Source organism: Callithrix jacchus, chromosome 2 (assembly GCF_049354715.1).
Source record: "Callithrix jacchus isolate 240 chromosome 2, calJac240_pri, whole genome shotgun sequence".
Taxonomy (NCBI): domain Eukaryota; kingdom Metazoa; phylum Chordata; class Mammalia; order Primates; family Cebidae; genus Callithrix; species Callithrix jacchus.
Genome location: NC_133503.1, coordinates 51,674,286 through 51,700,127, shown reverse-complemented (window position 1 = coordinate 51,700,127; position 25,842 = coordinate 51,674,286). Strand labels below are relative to the sequence as shown.

Sequence of the window (25,842 nt, the reverse complement as noted above, 5' to 3'; positions counted from 1 at the left end):
CTTATAGGTGGGTGTTGAACAATAAGAACACATGGACACAGAGAGGGGAACAGTACACCCTGGGGTCTGTTGGGGGGGAAATAGGGGAGAGACAGCAGGGAGTGGGGAGTTGGGGACAGATAGCATGGGGAGAAATGCCAGATGTGGGTGAAGGGGAGGATGGCAGCAAATCACAATGCCACGTGTGTACCTATGCAACAATCTTACATGTTCCTCACGTGTACCCCAAAACCTAAAATGCAATTAAAAATGAAATAATAATAAAGTTAGTGCTGGGATTTGTGGGAGAGGGTGAGGACCCGCCCAGCCACACAGTCTGTCTTCTGGCTTTCAGCTCCCTCTCTCTCCCAGCAGTTGGAGGGGATGATAGCTCCATCCACAGGCTCTCCTGGCCGGCTTATGGGGTTATGTGTTTGCTTAGATCTGTTCACCAATCTGGGACACCATCCTGGATTATTATTATCAACTCTGCATTTGTAATTCCAGGTGCTTGACTGGCTAAGATCCCCTGTTCTATGTGTTGCTGAGGCTTTAGGGGAAGCACTGTATTTAGACCCGACTGCCAGAGAGGGAGTCTCCAACTCACCAGTCAGATGCACTTTCTGGGTGAAGCAGCACCCCTCTCTTCCTTGGTCTGCCCTGCCAGGGTTTTGCTCACGATTTGTCTAGACCCATTGAAATGCACCTGGTACCTCAGTTGGAGCTGGAGATCTATCGATTTCTGCATCTTTCTTGCTGGGTGTTGTGCACCAGAGTTGTGTCTATTCAGCCATCTTTACTCTCTCTTCTACTAGAGACTTTTTTAAAAAGACCTAAAATGATCCGACTGTCCTTTTAACAAAAATAAATAAGGAGATGTCAGTTAGGGTTAATGCCATTGCAGTTGTTCAGGAAAAAGTGGTAATGGTAATTTCAAGAGGAGTGGCATAGTAGAAATAGTAGGTGTCAGGTAAAATTTAGAAAAATTGCTCTTGTATATATTTTATTCTGTAAATTAAAGTACAAGGTCAGAATGAATAAGGAACATATCTTAAGCTTTTTTCACATCTTCCATAGTCCTGGCACATTATGTATGCTCATTAAATACAGACTGAATAAAGGAATACAAGGTCCAAAAAAAAAGCAATTTTTAAGGTGGGAAAAAAAAACTAGATGGAAGAAGTGGAGCTTGACTTGGAGAATGATCAAGAAACTAGATGTAGGCATTATCAGGACCTATTCTTCCTTTGGAGCCCATCTGGCCAAGCATTCAGAAATAGCCCCTGCACTCCGAGCCCAACTCAGCCACGCTTGACTCTGTATTCTTCTCAAAGCTGTGCCTATAAGGGGTGGGTACTAGCTGTAAAGCTAAGTGAAAACAGCTTGGGAAAAATCTTAATTGAGAAGTGTCAGCAGATACAATCCCCCAGCACTTAGTGATTCACAATTGCTTTAAAATGTGGCTGAGAAAATGTATGATCAATTTCCCTTAAGTGTGATTTGTGATGGTTATTTGGGGCCACCAACATGTTATTTTGAAAGGCTTCCTACTCTGGCACAACTCCAATTTTGTTTGATGAGAGGTTTTTTTTTTTGAAGGCTTTTGGACATAGTCTCTTATTATGTGGATAATCAACAGAACCTGCCCATCCCTTAATGCTAGTAACTGAAACCAAGAGCCATAGCAGCTAAGATGAAATCATAGCTTTACTATGAAGCCCATTAACTGGGTAGAAACTACATCCTGGGGTCATAAATAGTTATTAGCCAGTTAATGACGGTGGTAGTCAAATCATTACATTTATATCTCATGAATAGGGATGAGACCTTCTTTGGTTTTTAGCTCTCAGACAATTTACTCTAGTATTTTAATATTCTAGGCAGTAGAATTTCCAAAGTTAAAAAGACAAATCTTCCCACATATCTTGAAGAGACACAGTGAATAAAATAAGTACATAATTATGTAAGTTTTCCTAGACTGCTTCACTTTATCTTCATATTTGTCATCTTTATATTCTTTTTATTTTTAATATTATACTTTAAGTTTTGAGATACATTTGCAGAATGTGCAGGTTTGTTACATAAGTGTACATGTGCCAAGGTGGTTAGCTGCACCCATCAACTTGTCATCCACATTAGGTGTTTCTCCTGATGGTATTCCTCCCCTAGTCCTCTACCGCTGACAGACCCCAGTGAGTGATATTCCCCTTTCTGTGTCCATGTGTTCTCATTGTACAACTCCCACTTATAAGTGAGAACATGCAGTGCTTGGTTTGGTTTTCTGTTCTTAGTCTGCTGAGAATGATGGTTTCCAGCTTCATCCACGTCCCTGCAAAGGATATCAACTCTTTTTTTATGGCTGCATAGTATTCCATGGCATATATGTGCCACATTTTCTTTATCCATTCTGTCATTGAGGGACATTTGAGTTGATTCCAAGTCTTTGCTATTGTGTATGGTGCTGCAAAAACATACATGTGCATCTGTGTTTATACGCACAGAACGATATATAATCCTTTGAGTATATATGTAGTCATGGGATTGCTGGGTCAAATGGCATTTCTGGTTCTAGATTCTTGAGATATTGCCACACTGTCTTTCAAAATGGTTGAACTAATTTACCCTTCTACCAACAGTGTAAAAGTGTTCCTATTTCTCCACATCTTCTCCAGCATTTGTTGTTTCCTGACTTTTTAAATCACCATTCTGTCATTAGATGGTATCTTATTTTGGTTTTGATTTTCCTTTCTCTAATGGCCAGTGATGATGAGCTTTTTTTCATATTTGTTAGCTACATAAATGTCTTCTTTTGAGAAGTGTCTGTTCATATCCTTTGCCCATGTTTTGATGAAGTTGTTTTATTCTTGTAAATTTAAGTTCTTTGCAGATTCTGGATATTAGCCCTTTGTTATATGGATAGCCAAAAATTTTCTCCCAATCTGTAGATTGCATGTTTACTCTAATGATAGGTTATTTTGCTGTGAAGAAGCTCTTTAGTTTAATAAAATCCCATTTGTCAATTTTGGTTTTCATTGGCATTGCTTTTGGTGTTTTAGTCATGAAGTCTTTAACCCATGCTTATATCCTGATGGTATTGCCTAGATTTTCTTCTAGTGTTTTTGTAGGTTTAGGTATTTTGTTTAAGTCTTTAATCCACCGTGAATTAATTTTTGTATAAGGTGTAAGGAAGGGCTCAAGTTTTAATTTTCTGCATATGGCTAACCAGTTTTCTCAACTACTTTCCCCATTGTTTGTTTTCATCAGGTTTGTCAAAGATCAGACAGTTGTAGACATGTGGTGTTTTTCTGAGGTCTTTGTTCTGTTCTGTCAGTCTACATATGATTTGGTATTTGTTTTTGTTACTGTAGCCTTGTAGTATAGTTTGAAGTCAGGTAGCATGATGCCTCCAACTTTGTTCTTTTTACTTAGGATTGTCTTGGCTATACGAACTCTTTTCTAGTTCCATATGAAATTTAAAGTAATTTTCTTTTTTCATTCTGTGAAGAAAGCCAATGGTAGCTTGATAGGGATAGCATTGAATCTATAAATTACTTTGGGCGGTATGGCCATTTTCACGATACTGATTCTTCCTATCCATCAGCATTAAATGTTTTTCCATTTTTTTTTGTGTCCTATCATTTCCTTGAGTAGTGGTTTGTAGTTCTCCTTGAAGAGGTCCTTCACATTTCTTGTAAGTTGTATTCCTAGGGTATTTTATTATCTTTGTAGCAATTGTGAATGGGAGTTCAACTTATTATTTAGCTCTCTGTCTATTATATATAGGAATGCTTGTGATTTTTGCACATTGATTTTGTATCCTGAGACATTGCTGAAGTTGCTGATCAGTTAAGGAGTTTTTGGGCTGAGACGATGGGGTTTTCTAAATATACAATCATGTCATCTGCAAAGAGAGACAACTTGACTTCCTCTCTTCCTATTTGAACACTCCTTATTTATTTCTCTTGCCTGATTTCCCTGTCCAGAACTTCCAATACTATGCTGAATAGGAGTGGTGAGAGAGGGCATCCTTGTTTTGTGCTGGTTTCCAAAAGACCTTTCAGCTTTTGGCCATTCACTATGATATTGGCTGTGGGTTTGTCATAAATAGCTCTTATAATTTTGAGATACATTCCATCAATACCTAGTTTATTGAGAGCTTTTAGTGTGAATGGGTGTTGAATTTTATTGAAGGCCTTTTCTGCATCTATTGAGATAATCATGTGATTTTTGTCATTGGTTCTGTTTATGTGATGCATTACGTTTAGTGATTTGCATATGTTGAACCAGCCTTGCATCCCAGAGATGAAGCCAACTTGATCGTGGTGGATAAGCTTTTTGATGTACTGCTGGATTTGGTTTGCCAACATTTCATTGAGGATTTTCACATCAATGTTCATCAGGGATATTGGCCTGAAATTTTCTTTTTTTGTTGTGTCTGTGTCAGGTTTTGGTATCAGAATGATGCTGACCTCACAAAATGAATTAGGGAGGAGTCCCTTTTTTTCTATTGTTTGGAATAGTTTCAGAATAAATGGTACCAGTTCCTCTTTGTACCTCTAATAGTATTCGGCTGTGAATCCTTCTGGTACTGGGCTTCTCTTGGTTTGTAGGCTATTAATTACTGCCTCAATTTCAGAACTTGCTATTGGTCTATTCAGGGATTTGAATTATTCTTGGTTTAGTCATAAGATGGTTTATGTGTACTGGAATTTATCCATTTCTTCTAGATTTTCTATTTTATTTGCATAGAGGTGTTTATACGATTCTCTGATGGTAGTTCATATTTCTGTGGAATAAATGGTGATATTCCCTTTATCACTTTTTATCATGTCCATTTGATTCTTCTCTCTTGTCTTTATTAGTCTTAATCGTGGTCTATTTTGTTGATCTTTTTTAAAAAAAAAGCCCCTGGATTCATTTATTTTTTGAAGAGTTTTTTTGTGTGTGTGTCTCTATCTCCTTCAGTTCTGCTCTGATTTTAGTTATTTATTGTCTTCTGTCAGCTTTTGAATGTGTTTGCTCTTTCTTCTCTAGTTCTTTTAATTGTGATGTTACAATGTCAATTTCAGATCTTTCCTGCTTTCTCCTGTGGGCATTTACTGCTATAAATTTCCCTCTAAACACCACTTTGGCCATGTCCCAGAAATTCTGTTAAGTTGTGTCTTTGTTTTCATTGGTTACAAAGAACTTATTTATTTCTGTCTTAATTTTGTTATTTACCCAGTGGTCATTCAGGAGCAGGTTGTTCAGTTTCCATGTAGTTGTGGGGTTTTGAGTGAGTTTCTTAATCCTGATTTTTAATTTGATTGCACCATGGTCTGAGAGACTGTTATGATTTCCTTTCTTTTGTATTTGCTGAGGAGTGTTTTACTTCTGATTATGTGGTCAATTTTAGAGTAAGTGTGATGTGGTGCTGAGAAGAATGTATATTCTTGACTAGGGGTAAAAAGTTCTGTAGATGTCTATTAGGTCGGCTTGGTCTGGAACTGTGTTCAAATCCTGAATATCCTTGTTAATTTTCTGTCTCATTGACTTGTCTAATATTGACAGTGGGGTGGTAAATCTCCCACACTTATTGTGCAGTAATCTAAGTCTCTTTGTAGTTCTCTAAGAACTTGCATTATGAATCTAGGTGCTCCTGTATTGGGTGCAAATATATTTAGAATAGTTAGTGCTTCTTGTTGCATTGATTCCTTGCCAAAACCATGGGAAAAGCATAGTATCTGGGCTGGAGTGCACTGTGCCTCATGGCAAAGTCGCTCATGGCTTCCCTTGGCTAGGAGATGGAGTTCCCCGACCCCTTGAATGCTTCCCAGATGAGGCAATGCCCCATCCTGCTTCAGCTTGCCCTCCATGGGCTGCACCTACTGTCTAACTAGTCCCAGTGAGATGAGCCAGGTAATTCAGTTAGAAATGCAGAAATCACCTGCCTTCTGTGTTGATCTCACTTGGAGTTGCAGACCAGAGCTGTTCCCTATTCAGCCATCTTGCCAGCCACCTGTCATCTTTATATTCTTAACGTACTTATATCATATTGGAGGTAGAATTGTGACTAGAACCAAGTATCCTGATCACTCAACTGCAGAACTCAAAATGCCTAATTTAACACTTCTAAGCTTCAGTTTCCTCAACTGTTACATGAGGGAACTGGACTAACTCATCTTCAAGCTCTCTAATGGATCTTCTATGCTATGCCACTAAGACTTTATTCTGAATGACAGAAACATATTAAAGTATAGGCTTCTTGGGTTCTCTCTTGTGTCATTTTGTGAATCCTATGTATTGTTTTATTTTTCCTTTTTTAAATTTTTTTTTTATTTTTTTAAATGTTACTTTAGGTGGATAATATATCTGGCATTTCTCCTCATGTTATCCCTCCCCACCCCCACTGTCTCTCCTCTACCCCCCTCAACTGTCCCCAGTGTGTGATGCTCCTCTCCCTGAGTCCACATGTTCTCATTGTTCAACACCTGTCTATGAGTGAGAACATGCAGTGTTTGACTTTCTTTTCTTGTGTCAGTTTGCTGAGAATGATGGTTTCCAGATTCATCCATGTCCTTAAAAAGGACACGAACTCATCATTTTTTATAGCTGTGTAGTAGCCAAGTTCTGAATATAGAGGAAAAGTTCTTGAAGAAAACTAAAAGTGCTACTCCAGAGAACACACAAATGATAACAAAGTGAACAGCCTTATTGCTAATATGGAGAAAGTCTGAGTGGTCTGTATAGAACATCAAACCAACCACAACATTTCATTAAGCCAAAGCCTAATCCAGAGAAAGGACCTCCAATTCTGTAGACTGAGTGTTGAAGAAGCTGCAGGAGAATTAGAACCTAGCAGAGATGAGTTTATGAGATTTTATAGAAGAAGCCATCTCCTTAACTGAAAAGTACACTGTGAAACAGCAAGTGCTTATGTAGAAGCTGAATCAGGTTACCTAGAAGATCTATATAAAATAATAGATGTAGGTGGTTACATGAAACAACAGATTTTAAATGGTGAGGAAACATCCTTGTATTGGAAGAATATGCCACTTAGGACTTTCATGGATACAGAGGGGAAGTCAATGCCTGGCTTCAAAGCTTCAAAAGTCAGGCTTAGTCTCCTATAAAGGACAACTGCAGCTGGTGACTTGAAGTTGAGGCCGATGGTTATTTAACATTCCAAAAATCCTAAGGTCCTTAAGAATTATACTAAATTGGCTGGACATGGTGGCTCATGCCTGTAATCCCAGCACTTGAGGCTCAGGCAGGTGGATCATAATGTCAGGAGTTTAAGACAGCCTTGTCTCTATGAAAAACACAAAAATTAAATGGGCATGGTGGCACATGCCTGTAATCCCAGCTACTTGGGAGGCTGAGGCAGGAGAATTGTTTGAACCTAGGAGTCGGAGGTTGCATTGAGCACCACTGCACTCCAGCCTGGGCAACAGAGTAAGACTTCCTATTGCGGTTAGGGGTAGGGGAGAAGAATTATACTAAATCTACTCTGTGTGTGCTAGAAATAAAACAAAGCCTGCATGACAGTATATTCATTTACAGCATGGTTTAATGAATATTTTAAGCTCATTGTTGAGAACTGCTCAGGAAAAAAATTCTTTCAAACTATTACTGATCGTTGACAATGCACCTAGTTATCCAAGACCTCTGATGGGGATTTTCAAGGAGAGTAAATATAGTGTAAGCATAATTTTTATATGCACTAGGGAAAAATAAATTGTATGACACACATTATTGCAATATTCACTCTGTTTCAGTGGTCTGGAATTAAACCTACCATATTTCTACCATATTTCAAATAAAATGTGATCCACAAATATCATTGAATGGTACAAATATTTAGAAGTATTATTATGTATTTCTGAGAACATTAGATTTGAGGACAGATTAAAATTATTTTATTAATAGTAAACTTGCAAATTATTTTTCCTCACCAAGAATTATTGGCCTCAATACAAACACATGTGCTCTGTACTTAGAGCCTATATGAGTTGTATTACTGAGGGATAAACTTTTACATGTATATTACTATTCACAGGCACTTACTCAGGTTTACTCATCACTAGCTACATATACAGACCCACTAAGTTACAAATGGCAAAAGATACATCAGGAAGAGGACAAAAATATCATTGTCCTCAAGCATCCTGAGGTTTAGTAGAGACTACAAGACTAAATAATTAGCAAACAGTGTAAGTATATAATCAATACTTGTTTTGAGTTCTGGCAATAAATGCTATGGTGTTTTCTGAGTGGGTGGAAGACTTAAAGAAGGCTTTCTTGGCATTGGAAGATATTGAAGGAGGCATGAGACTTGTGCAAGTAACAAGCAAAGCAAAGGAAGGACACCCAAGGGCAGGAAGGCTTTCTTCTCACGTTTATTCTCATGCCTCTTGAAAGAAATGTCTCATTACAGAAAACTTATGAAAAGTCTGAATCATTTCCCCAATTTACTTCCTAGTCTGTTTTCCAGACTACAAAGAAACAGGATTAGACTGATCTACAATTCACATGACTTGCTCAGTTCAAGCCATCACAATTGCAAGGTCCCTTCAATTACCACCTCACTCAAAATGCCAAAGAGAGGTAGCTGTAGGAACACTGAACATTTGGCTTTTGTCTTACCCTCTTCTGAAATTGTGTCCATTTTTCTACCTAGACTTCTCTTGCCTCATACTCCAAGATGTTAGGACCAAAGGGCCCTCTCAAGCAACAGAAGGGTTCAGCTATGCATCACACAAATCAAAGGGACACACACAACACAGTAATACTTGTGTCCCTCCAACTTTGTGATATTAACACCCTGGTAGATATTGTGCAGGACTGGGGGAGGTGGGGTAGAACAGAGGAAGAAACAAGATGAAAAGGATTCTTGTCATTACTACTAACACTTGTTAACTTTTTAACAGAAGCATAATTATAACCATATTTCCAGGGTTACCCTTTATCATCTCCTCAAGCCTTCCATGTAACTCTTTAGGGCCGCTGAGAGACTCTCCCAAAGTTATGTAAGGTTTAGGGATAGAAGGGAGAACTACACATGTGGATCAGCCCAATTTTCCTGAAGTTAAGAAAGTTAGCAGCATAAGTGAAGACAAATTTGCCCCATAGAGTGCTGCAGCCTGGAGACAGGTAACATTTGGCAGATTACAGTTACTCTCAGCTTCACTGTGCTTTACAGGGATGTGTCAGTACCCATCTTACAGGATGTCCATGAAGACAGCACAGCAAAAGCATTGTGCAGGGCCCCACCGTATAGTACTTCATGAAATGTTAGCTGCTGCTGGTACTGATAATTGTGCATGTTAAGCATCTTGCAAGAAAATACCAACAACATGGGACTTAGAGTCACAAAGCCCTGCTTTGAGTTCTGCTTTGCCAATAACTATGGAATTGGGTTAGCAACTATCTATATGAACTCAATTTTTTAAAATACAACCTAAAACATGAGGAATACCTCCTTCTAGTTTTACCTCGTAAATTTGTTTAGAACCTCAAATAATGAGCACACCTGTGCTTTGTAAACTGTGAAGTCCTTTCAAATTGTGCTTACTTTATCCTGGAGTGCACATCTAGCAGAGCCTGGGCCCACACAGCCTTGGCTGCTTTCCCAATAGTGTTTCCTATGCCTCCTTCCTGGAAGTCTGACACTACAAAGGCCCCAAGAACTTCCCCGTGGAATGACTGATTGAAAGTGCCCAGTGATTCACTTGACTGACTGCATACAGTATTGCATTTGGAAGGCGTGGAAATCTAATTGTATTTTCTGCCTCAAGGGACTGAGAAGCTCCCAATAAGATTTTCCTGAGTGTCTCTCTGCAACAGCTGATGAAAGTGATGTGACTGGTGAGACTGAGACAGACTGGGGCTCAGAGCAGGTAGCAGTCATCATGTGGGTATACTAGTGCACAGCCAATGGGAAGCCCAGGGGCAGATCCTCACTATGGTCTGGGGACCGCTTTTCTAGTTTCCAGGGTTGTGTGCTACAACTCTCTAAATGGACACTCATTCTGGAGGAATGGTCAACATCCAACCTTGCTAATGAGATAAAGGAACTTAAATTCATTCCCTACAGCAGAGTTGGGGGAGTCAAAACATACATTTCAGCAGGTAACTGAATTCATTCCACAATGTGGTACTTATTGCCACCTTAGTGAGCCAAGAGCCCCCTACCTGCTCCTGGGAGAAGGCAGGCAGTTGACAGATGTAAATTGCTTTCTCAGGTGACTGATTTGCAGCATCAGCTGCTCCAGAGTGATAGCAGTCTTCCCTCCATATTAGTTTATGTTTGGAAATGAATTTCCTAACCTTGACCTGAACCCCATGAATACTTTCAAATCAGTGATTTCCTTCAGGTTCAAACTTACAGCACAGGAGAGAATAATTTCTCAGCCCAAAACTTTCTAAGATGTCTGGTTTTAAAGAACAGAAGTTGGCTTTGAAAGGCAGTGTATTATTGTGGGCTGGGATGATGTGTCAGCTCATTTTATGACTAATCCACTTATAGCACTGCAAGTGACTGTGCTGTTCTGAGTGTCGGCACATTCCTCTTTATTAAATAATGTCTCTTAGAGTCCAAGAGCTCTACTGAGGTGTTCAGGGGTGACCATAATGTGGGAGGAGAAGAGAAGGAAAGGCCAAATAGGGTGGGAAGCCTCTGATGTGGACAAACACCCAACCCCAATTGTAATCTGAGCTGCCCAACTTTCATTTGTTCATTGTATTGTGGCATCTCACAGAGTTTTCTGTAAAAAGAATTCCAGACCAGGGACTGTAATGGGATGAGAATTTTTAAACTAATTTTTAATTTACATACAACTGTATTCTTATACAATATAATGACGTATTTTGATCTGTTTATACATTATAGAAATATTCAAGCTAATTAACGTTTACCACCCCAGCAAGTTATTGTTTTGTGAATGAGAACATTAAAAGCCTATATTTTTTTCATAGTAAATTTTTTTTATTTCCATAAGTTTGGGGAACATGTGGTATTTAGTTATATGAATAAGTTCTTTAGCAGTGACTTCTAAGATTTTGGTGTACCCATGACGTGAGCAGTGTACACTGTACCCAATGTATAGTCTTCCCTCACCCCACTTCCCACATTTTCTCCCAGTTCCCAAAGTCCATTGTATCCTTTTTATGCCTTTGTGTCCTCATACCTTAGCTCCCACTTATCAGTGAGAACATATCATGTTTGATTTTCCATTTCTGAGTTACTTCACTTACAATAATGGTCTCTAATTCCATCCAGGTTACTGCAAATACCATTATTTTGTGTCTTTTTGTGGCTGAGTAATATTCCATGATTATACATATATATATATATATATATATATATATACCATATTTTAAAAGCTGATTTTTTTAACAATTTCAAAATATGCAATGCATTATGTTTAGCTATGGCCACCATGGAGTCTGATAGATCACTAAAACTCTAGTCTAACTGCAACATGGTACCTTTGGATCAACATCTCCCTTTTTCCCATCTCTATCCCTTCCCCTCAGCCTCTGGTTACCTTTCTACTCTGTTTCTATGAGATTGACATTTTTAGGTTCCACATATAAGTGAGATTATATAGTATTTGTCTTTCTGTACCTGGCTTATTTCACTTGGCATAATATCCTCCAGTTTCATTCATATTGTCATGAATGAATATACATACATAATGGTATGTGTATATATACCATATATATACACACAGCATATATACAAACATTTTTTTTACCAATTCTTTTTTTTCCCTTCAACTTTTAAGTTATAGGGTACATGTGCAGGATATGCAGGTTTGTTACATATGTAAATGTGTGCCATGGTGGTTTGCTGCACAGATCAATCCATCACCTAAGTAATAAGCCCAGCATCCATTAGTTATTCTTGATGCTTTCTCTTTCTCAACCCCCAATAGGCCCCAGTGTGTGTTGTTCCCCCCAGTATGTCCATGTGTTATCATCCAGCTCCCACTTATAAGTGAGAACATGTGGTATTTGGTTTTTCTATGTCTGCATTCATTTGCTGAGAATAACAGCTTCCAGCTCCATAAGGACATGATCTCTTTCCTTTTTATAGCTGCATAGTATTCCATGGTGTATATGTACCACATGTTCTTTATCCAGTCTATCACTGATAGGCATTTGGGTTTATTCCATGTATTTTCTATTGTGAATAGTGCTGCAATGAGCATACCCATGCATACATCTTTATAATACAATGATTTATATTCCTTTGGGCATACACCCAGTAATAGGATTGCTGGGTCAAATGGTATTTCAGCCTCTACATCTTTCACAATGGTTGAGCTAACTGAATACTCCCAACAGTATAAAAGTGTTTCTTTTTCTCCACAGACTTGCCAGCATCTGTTGTTTCTGGACTTTTTAATAATTGCCATTCTGACTGGCATGAGATGATATCTCATTGTGGTTTTGATTTACATTTTTCTAATAATCAATGATGCTGAGCTTTTTTTCATGTTTTTGGCCATGAATGTCTTCTTTTGAGAAATACTTGTTCATGTCCTTTGCCCACTTTTTAATGAGGTTGTCTGTTTTCTCTTGTACATTTTCTTTTAAGTTCCTTGTAGTCTCTGCACATTAGACCCTTGTCAGATGGACAGATTGCAAAAAATTTTTCCCATTCTTTAGGTTGCCTGTTAATTCTGATGATAAGTTTTTTTTGCTGTTTTCTGTTTCTTGTTTGTTTTGCTATGCAGAAGTTCTTTAATTTGATCTTATTTGTCAATTTTTGCTTTTGTTGCAATTGTTTTGCATTTCCATTATGAAATCTTTGCCTGTGCCTATGTCTTGAATAATATTGCCTAGATTTTCTTCTAGGGTTTTTATGGTTTGAGGTTTTACATTTAAAGTCTTTAAACCATCTTGAGTTACTTTTGGCACAGCATGCAAGGAAGAGGTCCAGTTTCAATTGTCTGAATATGGCCAGCCAGTTCTCCCAGCACCATTTACTAAATAGAAAATCCTTTCCCCATTGCTTGTTTTTGTCAGGTTGTTGAAGATCAGATGGTTGTAGATAGGCAGTCTTATTTCTCCATTCTCTATTTTGGTCCATTGGTCTCTGTGTCTGTTCTTGTACTAGTGGCATGTTGGGTTTTTGTTTTTAATTCTTTCTGGGCTTTTTTATTTTTATTTATTAAAGTTCTGGAGTACATGTAAAGATCTTGCAGGTTTATTACATAGGTACACACGTACCATGGTGGTGGTTTGCTGCATCCATCACCCCATCATCTACATTAGGTATTTCTCCTAATGCTATCCCTCCCCCATCCTCCCACCCCCTGCTATTCCTCCCCTAGCCCCTCACCTCCCAGAACCCAGTGTGTGATGTTACCCTCCCTGTGTCCATGAGTTCTCATTATTCAATACCCACTTATGAGTAAGAACATATGGTGTTTGCTTTTCTATTCTTGTGTCATTTGCTGAGAATGATGGTTTCCAATTTCATCCATATCTCTGCAAAGGACATGAACTTATCCTTTCTATGGCTGCATAGTATTCCATGGTGTATATGCACTACATTTTCTTTATCCAGTCTATCATTGATGGGCATTTGGATTCGTTCCAAGTCTTTGCTATTGTGAACAGTGCCATAATAAACATACATGTGCATGTGTCTTTATAATAAAATGATTTATAATCCTTTGGATATATACTGAGTAATGGGATTGCTGGGTCAAATGGCATTTCTATTTCTAGATCCCTGAGGAACCATACTGTCTTCCATAATGCTTGAATTGATTTACACTCCCACCAACAGTGTAAAAGCATTCCTCTTTTTCTTTACATTCTCTCCAGCATCTGTTGTCTCCTTATTTTTTTAATGATCACCATTCTAACTGGCATGAGGTGGTATCTCAGTTTGGTTTTGATTTGCATTTCTCTAATGGCAAATGATGATGAGCCTTTTTCCATGTTTGTGGGATGCATAAAGGAAATAAGAGAGGACACAAACAGATGGAAAAACATTCCATGTTCATGGTTAGGATGAATCAATATTGTGAAAATGGCATACTGCCCAAAGTAATTTATAGATTCAATGCTATCCCCATCAAGGTACCAATGACTTTCTTCACAGAATTGGAAAAAATCACCTTAAACTTCATATAGAACCAAGAAAGAGCCCACATAGCCAACGCAATCTTTATCCAAAAAAACAAAGCTAGAGGCATCACACTACCTGACTTCAAACTATGTTATAAGACTACTGTAATCAAAACATCATGGTGCTGCTACCAAAACAGAGATATAGACCAATGGAACAGAACAGAGGCCTCAGAAAGAACACCACTCCTCTACAGCAATCTGATCTTTAACAAACCTGACAAAAACAAGCAATGGGGAAAGGATTTTCTATTTAATAAATGGTATTGGGAAAACTGGCTAGCCATATGCAGAAAGCTGAAACTTGAACCCTTGCTTATACCTTATATGAAAATTAACCCTATATGGATTAAAGATTTAAACATGAGGCCTGATATCATAAAAACCCTAGAAGCAAACCTAGGCAGTACCATTCAGGACATAGCCATGGGCAAGGGCTTCATGACTAAAACACCAAAAACAATGGCAACAAAAGCCAAAATAGAGAAATGGGATCTAATTAAATGTAAGAGGTTCTGTGCAGCAAAAGAAACTATCAATAGAGTGAACTGGCAACCAACAGAATGGGGAAAAAATTTGCAATCTCCCCATCTGACAAAGAGCTAATATCCAGAATTGACAGATAACTTAAACAAATTTACAAGAAATAAAAAACTCCATCAAAAAGTGGGCAAAGGATGTGAACAGACACTTTTCAAAGGAAGATATTTACCAATTCTTTTATTGACAGACCCTTAGATTGCTTTCATATCTTACCTATTATAAATAATGCTGAAATAAACATGGGAGTACAGATATCCCTTCAGCATACTGATTTTAATTTTTTAATGTGGACATTAATGATCTTTGGCAGTTCTCTCTCAGTACCAGCTATCATACTTTGAGAGTTTTGTCTGGTTTTCTCAATCATACCTGCATAATGGCAGAGTGAGAAGAATGGGGATTCAGGAGACCAGGCCACTGGTGTCCTATTCCTGCCCCTAGTTACCTTGTAACCTTTAGGCAATCCCATACCCTTTCTCAACCTGACTCTCCCCATTGGTCTCTAGGTGTTCTTCTTCTATGGCTATTCCCAGGTATGTGACTATGCTATAGATGATACTGGCTTAGGGTTATGTGTAGTTCCTGGTACCTACTATAAAACTATTAATCTCTGAAAAGTTATAAACTACTTATGTTCACTGCCAAATATCAATGATTTTTTTACACTTTTGAATTTATCAGTAGCAGAGACTACTTTTTAAATGGAATCTTGCATGGAAGACCATATCTCTAGCACAAGAAAGTGACGCCACTATATTTGGGAGGAAGGTTACAGAAACTGGCTGCTCTCTCTTCTTTTGATTCCTACAGTGATTCAAGAGGCATCTTTGGGGGAAATCGGGAACTATTTGGAATGTGTTTTGTAAATGATTGGACTAGATCTTTTTCATGGTCACTTCTAGTTATAATAATTTATGAATCTATGAGGCAATACACTAGAATCAGGAAAGCATGATATCATTTGAAAATCTACATACATCAATTAGGATCTCATTTAGGGGTTATGGCAGCCAGGGACACATGCCATTTGGATCACTATTAAGGAACTTGCTATTCAACTCTAAGAAATACAGTGAGCTGATACCATCCAAACATTAGGACCTTTAGGATCTGCCCCATCTTTCCAGCTGACACCACATTCCTCATCTGCATCCCCAGCCAACGACTGAATATAATGGAGTTATCAGAGTTTGGCCATTTTTGTCCAATATGGGTTACCTCTTTACTCTGTGTCTTCCCACTGGGTGGTCCAAGACTTGTTAGATTTGCCCAATTCTATTTCCTCCACTTTTTATTCCTCACAAATATTAACATTACAACCTCAGGTAACCTTCTACATCACTCTTTATAAAGCTTTCAGATGAGCAGAACAATACGGAATAGCACAGTATTGGTTTATTAGAATAGGAATGAGACTTCCTTTCTGCTAAAACAAATGAAAGAATGAGGATGAAAATGAGTGAATGAAAGGCAGAAAAAGAGGTTGGCATTAATCATAGTATCTGGCATATGATAAATACTTAATAATTATTTCTCTTTTTGTCTATACCTTATTAGCTGTAATGTGCTAATTCAAAACTAAGGCTGGCCAGCCAAGCTCCTGTATTCTCCAGGTTGTTGGCTAAAGTTAGCTTCTTCCTGTTTTCAGTTAAGTCATAATTATCACAGGTCACTACCCCAAGGCCTCTGGACTTAAATTTAACTTTGGTGCTAAGGACCTCTCTTTCCCCAGACTCTATTCTCAGTTCCTATATCCCTTAATCCTCTGTTGTGGAATCAGTTGTTAGTATACTGATGCCTTTCTGCCCTCCTTTTCTTTAACTTATATACCTATTCATCAACAAATATCCTTATTAACTCTGATGTAGAAAATGTCATATTAGCCACCATGGGGGTAGAAGCCTCATTTAAACATTAATTTTGGCCTCAGGGAACTTGTAGATGATAATAGAGACCCATAAATTATGTTCATCACTTTATTATAGCTATAAATACCTGTTAAGAGTATTTATAAGAGAAGTTAAGATGATGCTCAGTTAATACTCAAAGGATAATATTTAAGTATATATATGTGTGTACACACACACATATATATATTTCAAAGTTGCAATATCAGAGATGACTTCTGGGAGAGAGTTGCATTTTCAATGTGGCTAAGGTATTAAGTCATTAGTGGAAAGCTGATAAATAAGCTAAAATAATATGAATTGCTATATGAATCAATCACCCTTACTCCCTCTCCCATGGTGGCAGTTAAGGGGCAAGCAAAGTACAGATCATAGACCTGAGAAATGGCTTATTAGAACCTTAATGTATGAAGCCAAAGTAGATGCAAATGCCAGTAAAAGCATCACCATGATGCACAGGTTTTTGGTTCCACAGGGTTATCCTCACACACCATCAGCACAGCCTTCAGACCACTGAGTTATTTCTGAAAATCTGTCATATGTTATTTCTTTCCAGATGGTAGTCTGAGAGGGACAGAATGAGAGGGAGCAGGAGAAAGAAGCGAATAAATAAGAATGCATCTGGAGAATGAGGCATCTTGGAATCTGGAAAGTGAGGCATTCTGGAAGAGAGATGAAGGTAAAATTTTAAAGGTAATTAAAGAATTTTTTTTTTACCATAAATGAGGTTAAGTTGAAAGGCAAATAGACACACTGGTTTAGATTTCCCCATGTAACCCTAGCATAGATAAAAATAACAGGAGAGGCCAAATCCACTGTATATTCTTACAGACCTATGTATGAAGAGTTGGGATTGGGACAGAATATGGGGAATGGAGGATATAATGACTTCTAGTTCTTTTTATCAGTCCTGTTAAAGAAATAAGAGAGAAAGGAGACTTAAATGGGCTCTATCTTACACCTTTTAGTGATAAGAACCATAAATTAAAACAATCTTCCAGAGGCCATATTAAAAGATTACAGAATAAGTTGGTGACAGGGTGTGAAGCTACTTCTAGAAGATGAGGTGGTGGAAGGAGAGATGAAGAGTGGGTTAAAACAGATGCTTAAATTTAGACTGACAAGTATGCGTAAGTGTCATTTTGTCTAAAAGCAGAATGGACTAAATGACATCAGAGTTGGTTTTTATTTTTTTTTTCAGTGTAATAGCTATTTTACAGGTATGTTTTACAGCTTAAACATCGAACATTAATATATTTCAAATCCAGGTCTTTATTTGCATATGGACAAACAAAAGTTAAAACCAACAAAACCCTCCAAATATATACCTTGTGTTCCTGGCTTCTCTATTATTTCTCTCTTACAGTGGGAATACACAAACCCTATCCTTTTAGTTAGTTAAATACTTCATTTCTCTGAACTACTGTAAACCAAGCACTACTGTTAATTTGATTTGGATCTGCTTTAGGGAAATGTACTTTTCTGTTAACTGTGGGCTTTCTTCCAGCATTTGGGAACGTGGCTCAAACATTATCACTGGTGTTACCCAAGTTCAGCTTTGGAAAGCTATTTTGGAAACTGAAATATGAACTTAACTTCATAATTATATAGAACCAGGAGGCTGTCTATATTTTATGATTTGAGAGAAATTTGGATTAGGAGTCTTACTCTTTGGCCTAGAAAACTCACAATAGGACAATTCTAGATGTACAGAGTAAAGAATAATGAGAGCAAATTTGAGGCCACCACTGAGAGAATATTTTATGTACAATTTCATTTTAAAGCTGGGGCCATAGATAGTTGGCCTGCAACATGAGTGGAGGTTCAGTGTTGTTTCTTTCCAACTACCCACAAGTGACAATTCTAACCTCATTCCCCAATATCACCTTGCAGCCCAAAATAGAAGCATTAACTTCTTACTTGTGCTTAATGCCTTCCTGCCTCTGTTCCCTTTTCCATACCATAACAATATCTCCTTGTTTGCAGTGTTCATAATCTAGCTCTACTGTGAATGTACTCTAACAATGAAGTCTTTTTTAATTTTCCCAATCAGAATTAATGTCTCATTATTGAGATATTGTTGACATACCCCAAAATTTATGCTTTAAAAGTGTATCCTTTAAAGTCAGTGGATTTTAGAATATTCTCAAAGTTGTTCTTTCAACACCAATAATTTTAGAATATTTTCATCACTCCAAAAAAATCTTATAATCATTAGTAGTCAGTCTTCATTGTACCTACTCCCCAGCTCTTACCAGCCACTAATCTACCTTTTTTCCCATATTGATTTGCATATTCAGTATGTTTAATACAAATAAAATGAGTAGCTTTCTGTGTCTGATCTTACTTACTTACGATGTTTCCAAGACTTATCCATGTAGAGCATGAACCCCTACTCTATCCCTTTATATGCCTGACTTTTCCTTGCATTAATACATCAGGTTTCATTTATTTCCTAATTGATAGTCATTGAGTCATTTCCACTTTGAGTATTATTAATAATACTGAGATGAACATGTATATATGAGTTTTCGTATGGGCATTTGTTTCCATTTCTCTTGAGAAAACTGCCAGCTAGGAGTAAAATACTGTGGATCATATAGTAGCTCTAAATTTAACTCATGGAGGAACTGCCAAACTATTCACCAAACTGGCTGTATCATTTTATGTTGTTTCCCAAAGCGTATGAGCGTTCTAGTGTCTCCACATTCTCTCTAACACCTATTATTGTCTTTTAAAACTTTATTTATCTTAGTGGCTATGAAGTAATAAAATCATTTGGTTTTTATTTGTATTTCCTTAATGATAAATGATGATGACTATCTTTTCATGGCTTATTGGCCATTTGTTTATATTCTTCAGAGAAATGTCTGTCTTCTTTAATTGAGTTATTTACAGCTGTGAATTCCTTTCTAAGCACTACTTTAGTTGCATCCCATAATTTTGGCGTGATATTTTGGTTACGTTCATCTTGAATTGTTTTGTAATGCTCGTGTGATATTTTTTCTTTGACTTATTGGTTGTTTAGGTGTATGTGGTTTAACTTCCACATGCTATTGAATTTCCCAAGTTTCCTTCTGTTACTGATTTTTTTTTATTGCATTTTAGGTTTTGGGGTACATGTGAAGAACATGTAAGATAGTTGCATAGGTACACACGTGGAAGTGTGATTTGCTGCCTTCCTCCCCTTCACCCACATTTGGCATTTCTCCCCATGCTATCCCTCCCCAGCTCCCCCCCACTCTCCCTCCCCTATTCCCCCCAATAGACCCCAGGGTATAGTGCTCCCCTCCTAGTGTCCATGTGTTCTCATTGTTCATCACCCGCCTATGAGTGAGAACATGCGGTATTTCATTTTCTGTTCTTGTGTCAGTTTGCTGAGAATGATGTTCTCCAGATTCATCCATGTCCCTACAAAGGACATGAACTCATTGTTTTTGGTTGCTGCATAATATTCCATGGTGTATATGTGCCACATTTTCCCAGTCCAGTCTATCATCAATGGGCATTTGGGTTGATTCCAGGTTTTTGCTATTGTAAACAGTGCTGCAATGAACATTCATGTGCATGTGTCCTTATAGTAGACCGATTTATAGTCCTTTGGATGTATACCCAGTAATGGGATTGCTCGGTCAAATGGAATTTCTACTTCTAGGTCCTTGAGAAATCGTCACACTGTCTTCCACAATGATTGAACCAGTTTACACTCCCACCAGCGTGTAAAAGTGTTCCTATTTCTCCACATTCTCTCCACCATGTGTTATCTCCAGATTTTTTAATGATTGCCATTCTAACTGGTGTGAGATGGTATCTCAATGTGGTTTTGATTTGCATCTCTCTGATGACCAGTGATGATGAGCATTTTTTCATATGTTGGTTGGCTTCATGTATGTCTTCTTTTGTAAAGTGTCTGTTCATATCCTTTCCCGATTCTTGAATGGGCTTGTTTGTTTTTTTCCTGTAAATCTGTTTGAGTTCTTTGTAAATTCTATATATCAGCCCTTTGTCAGATAGGTAAACTGTAAAGATTTTTTCCCATTCTGTTGGTTGCCAATTCACTCTAGTGACTGTTTCTTTTGCTGTGTAGAAGCTATGGAGTTTGATTAGGTCCAATTTGTCTATTTTTGCTTTTGTTGCCAATGCTTTTGGTGTTTTGTTCATGAAGTCCTTGCCTACTCCTATGTCCTGAATGGTTTTGCCCAGATTTGCTTCTGAGGGTTTTATGGTGCTAGGTTTTATGTTTAAGTCTTTAATTCATCTGGAGTTAATTTTAGTGTAAGGTGTCAGGAAGGGGTCCAGTTTCTGCTTTCTGCACTTGGCTTGCCAGTTTTCACAACACCAGTTATTAAGCAGGGAGTCCTTTGCCCATGGCTTGTTTTTGTCAGGTTTATCAAAGATTGTATGGTTGTAGATTTGTTGTGTTGCTTCCAAGGCCTCTGTTCTGTTTCATTGGTCTATATCTCTGTTTTGGTACCTGAACCATGCTGTTCTGATTACTGTTGCCTTGTAGTATAGTTTGAAGTCTGGTAATGTGATGCCTCCTGCTGTGTTCTTTTTGCTTAGAATTGACTTGGCTATGTGGGCTCTCTTTTGGTTCCATATGAAGTTCAAGGTTGTTTCTTTCCAGTTCTGTGAAGAAAGTCAATGGTAGCTTGATGAGGATAGCATTGAGTCTGTAAATTACTTTGGGCAGTATGGCCATTGTCACTATATTGATTTTTCCTAACCATGAACATGGAATGTTTCTCCATCTGTTTGTGTCCTCTCTTATTTTGTTGAGCAGTGGTTTGTAGTTCTCCTTGAAGAGGTCCCTTACGTTCCTTGTAAGTTGTATTCCTAGGTATTTTATTCTCTTTGTAGCAACTGTGAATGGCAGTTCATTCTTGATTTAGCTCTCTTTAAGTCTGTTGTTGGTGTATAAGAACGCTTGTGATTTTTGCACATTGATTTTATATCCTGAGACTTTGCTGAAGTTGCTTATCAGTTCCAGGAGTTTTTGGGCTGAGACAATGGGGTCTTCTAGATATACAATCATGTCATCTGAAAATAGAGACAATTTGGCTTCTCCTTTGCTATTTGAATACCCTTTATTTCTTTTTCTTGCCTGATTGCTCTGGCTAGAACTTCCAGTACTATATTGAATAGGAGTGGTGAGAGAGGGCATCTTTGTCTAGTGCTAGATTTCAAAGGGAATGCTTCCAGTTTTTGCCCATACAGTATGATATTGGCTGTCGGTTTGTTGTAAATAGCTTTTATTTTTTTGAGATACATTCCATCAATACCAAGTTTATTGAGGGTTTTTAGCATAAAGGGCTGTTGAATTTTGTCAAAGGCCTTCTCTGCGTCAATTGAGATAATCATGCAGTTTTTGTTTTTGGTTCTGTTTATGTGGTGAATTACATTTATAGACTTGCATATGTTGAACCAGCCTTGGATCCCCGGGGTGACTCCTACGTCATCATAATGGATAAGCTTTTTGATGTGCTGTGGCAATCAGCTTGCGAGTATTTTATGGAAGATTTTTGCATCTATATTCATCATGGAAATTGGCCTGAAGTTTTCTTTTCATTTTAAGTCTCTGCCGGGTTTTGGTATCAGGATGATATTGGTCTTATAAAATGATTTGGGGAGGATTCCCTCATTTTGGATTATTTGGAATAGTTTCAGAAGGAATGGTACCAGCTCCTCTTTGTGTGTCTGGTAGAATTTGGCTGAGAACCCATCTGAATCTGGGCTTTTTTTGTGTGGTAGGCTCTTAATTGCTGCCTCAACTTCAGACCTTTTTATTGGTCTATTCATAGTTTTGGCTTCCTCCTGGTTTATGCTTAGGAGGACACAAGTGTCCAGGAATTTATGCATTCCTTCCAGGTTTACTAGTTTATATGCATAGAGTTGTTTGTAATTCTCTCTGATGATGGTTTGAATTTTTGTGGAATCTGTGATGATTTCCTTTTTATCATTTTTTATTGCATCTATTTGGTTATTCTCTCTTTTGTTTTTTATCAATTTGGGTAGTGGTCTGTCTATTTTGTTGATCTTTTCAAAAAACCAGCTACTGGATTTATTGATTTTTCGAAGGGTTTTTGTGTCTCTATCTCCTTCAGTTCTGCTCTGATCTTAGTTATTTCTTGTCTTCTGCTAGATTTTGAGGTTTTTTTTTATCTTGCTTCTCTAGCTCTTTCAATTTTGATGATAGGGTATCAATTTTGGATCTCTCCACTCTTCTCATATGGGCACTTATTGCTATATATTTTCCTCTAGAGACTGCTTTAAATGTGTCTCAGAGATTTTGGTATGTTTTGTCTTCATTCTCGTTGGTTTCAAGGAACTTCTTTATTTCTGCCTTCATTTCATTGTTTATCCAGTCAATATTCAAGAGCCAGTTGTTCAGTTTCCATGAAGCTGTTGTGTTCTGAGTTAGTTTCTGAATTCTGAGTTCTAACTTGATTGCACTATGGTCTGAGAGACTGTTTGTTATGATTTCCATTGTTTTGCATTTGCTGGGGAGTGCTTTACTTCCAATTATGTGGTCACTTTTAGAGTAGGTGTGATGTGGTGCTGAGAAGAATGTATATTCTGTGGATTTGGGGTTGAGAGTTCTGTAAATGTCTATTAGGTTTGCTTGTTCCAGGTCTGAGTTTATTTTGTCTGATTGATCTGTCTAATATTGACAGTGGAGTGTTAAAGTCTCCCACTATTATTGTGTGGGAGTCTAAGTCTCTTTGTAAGTCATTAAGAACTTGCCTTATCTATCTGGGTCCTCCTGTATTGGTTTCATATATATTTAAGATCGTTAGCTCTTCTTGTTGTATCGATCCTTTTACCGTTATGTCATGACCTTCTTTGTCTCTTTTGATCTTTGTTGCTTTAAAATCTATTTTATCAGAGATGAGAATTGCAACTCCTGCTTTTTTTGCTCTTCATTTGCTTGGTTAATTTTTCTCCATCCCTTTATTTTGAGCCTATGTGTATCCTTGCATGTGAGATGGGTTTCCTGGATACAGCTCACCGATGGGTTTTAGCTTTTTATCCAATTTGCCAGTCTGTTTCTTTTGATTGGTGCATTTAGCCCATTTACATTTAGCGTTAATATTGTTATTTGTGAATTTGATACTGCCATTTTAATGATAGCTGACTGTTTTGCCCGTTAGTTGTTGCAGATTCTTCATTTTGTTGATGCTTTTTAGCATTTGGTATGTTTTTGGAATGGCTGTTACTCGTTGTTCCTTTCTATGTGTAGTGCCTCTTTAAGGAGATCTTGTAAAGCAGGCCTGGTGGTGACAAAATCTCTGAGAACTTGCTTGTTTACAAAGGATTTTATTTTTCCTTCACTTATGAAGCTCAGTTTGGCTGGATATGAAATTCTGGGTTGAATATCTTTGCGGTGTTCTCTGTATTTTCTGGATTTGAGTGTTGGCCTGTCTTGCTAGGTGGGGAAAATTTTCCTGGATGATGTCCTGAAGAGTATTTTCCAGCTTGGAGTCATTCTCTTCATCACATTCAGGTACACCTATCAAACGTAGATTACGTCTCTTCACATAGTCCCACATTTCTTGGAGACTTTGTTCATTCCTTTTTGTGCTTTTTTCTCTAATCTTGGCTTCTCATTTTATTTCATTGAGTTGATCTTTGACTTCTGAATCCTTTCTTCTGCCTGGTCAATTCAGCTGTTGAAACTTGTGCATGCTTCACGAAGTTCTCATGTTGTGTTTTTCAGCTTTTTCAATTCACTTATATTCCTCTTTAAGTTGTCCATTCTTGTTATCATTTCCTCACATCTTTTTCAAGGTTCTTAGTTTCTTTGCATTGATTTAGAACATGTTCTTTTAGCTCACGGAAGTTTCTCATTACCCACCTTCTGAAGTCTGATTTTGTCATTTAATCACACTCATTCTCCATCCAGCTTTGTTCCCTTGCTGGTGAGGAGTTGTGATTTCTTGTAGGAGGTGAGGTGTTCTGGTTTCGGGTATTTTCTTCCTTTTTATGCTGGTTTCTTCCCATCTTTGTGGATTTATCCACCTGTTGTCTGAGTAGTTGCTGATTATCTGATTGGGTCTCTGAGTGGGTGTCTGAGTGGACGTCCAAATTGTTGATGATGAAGTATTTCTGTTTCTTAGTTTTCCTTCTAACAGTCTGGCTCTTCTGCTGTAGGACTGCAAAGGTCCACTCCAGGCCCTGCTTTTCTGGGGTACACCTATAGCAGCTGCATAACTGTGAGGATTGCTACCAGTTTCTTCTTCTGCTATCTTTGTCCCTGAATGATGCCCGCCAAATATCAGTATGATCAGTCCTTTGTGAGGTGACTCTTTGGATATACGAGTGTCAGGGAGCTGCTTGAGGAGATAGTCTGTACTTTATAGGAGCTCAAGTGCTGAGCTGTGAGCTCCGTTGTTTATTCAGGGCTGCTAGGCAGGTACATTTAAGTCTGCTCCAGCAGAACTCATAAAGCCCCTTTTTTTCTCAGGTGCTCTGTCCTGGGGAGTTACGGCTTCATTTATGAGTATCTGTTGCACTGTCCTGCCCAGCAAGGAGGCAGTCTAATCACTGCCTGCCTGTAGTGGCTATGCTGAGCTGCCATGGGCTCTGCCCTGTTGCCGTGGGCTCTGCCCTGCTGTCATGGGCTCTGCCCTGCTGTCCTGGGCTCTGCTCTGCTGCCATGTGTCATTCCCTGTAGTCCTGTTTATATGGGTATGGTTGAAACTGCTGTGGTGATGGTGGCCTGCCTCTGTAGTAGCAGACTCTCTCTGTTATGGTGGGTTGCCTCGGCAATGGCAAGCTGCATCAGCAATGGCAGAGTATCTCCATAGGGGTCGAGTGCCTCGATAATGGTGGATGCCCCTCCCCCACCAAGCTGCCCCATCCTGGGTTCAGCTGTGCTTGCTGTGAAACTGTCAACCCCGCACGTTTCCAATTGCTGGTTTTTTTTTGTTTCTTTTTTTTGGGGGGGTAGACCTGCCGAACCTGATCACCTGGCTCTCTGCCTCAGAGTCTTTTTTTATGTTTTTTAAGTTGAACAGTTGACTCTCTTCCAGGTGTTCTAGTTGCCTGCTAAAGGGCGCTGGGATCTGTGTGATTTCCCATGCAGCGACCCACTGTGCCAGCTGAAACGACATTGCTGCCTGGGAATCCTCTGGCCTGGCTTTCTGTTTAAGTTCCGTTTAATCAGATTAATGTGCTAATCTGCCTTCTGAAATCTCCAATTGCTGGTTTAACAGGCCAACCAAACCAGTGTATTTTATACGGAGTGCTGCTGTGCTGTGGACCCAGGCCAAACAGCTTCGCCGGC

General features: G+C 38.4%; 1 protein-coding gene across 9 annotated transcripts in view; it reads left to right on the top strand.

Annotated features, from left to right (window-relative positions):
• The window catches only part of LOC118150612 (uncharacterized), a 325,444-nt gene that overhangs the window by 244,200 nt on the left and 55,402 nt on the right, over nucleotides 1-25,842 (top strand). For 7 of the 9 annotated variants that reach the window (XR_004738733.3, XR_013532492.1, XR_013532493.1 and 4 more), the window contains one exon: nucleotides 17,113-17,249. The gene's annotated coding sequence lies outside the window, so the exon portion shown is untranslated. The remainder of the gene's footprint in view (nucleotides 1-17,112; nucleotides 17,250-25,842) is intronic. The other 2 variants (XR_004738734.3, XR_013532491.1) reach the window with 1 other exon arrangement.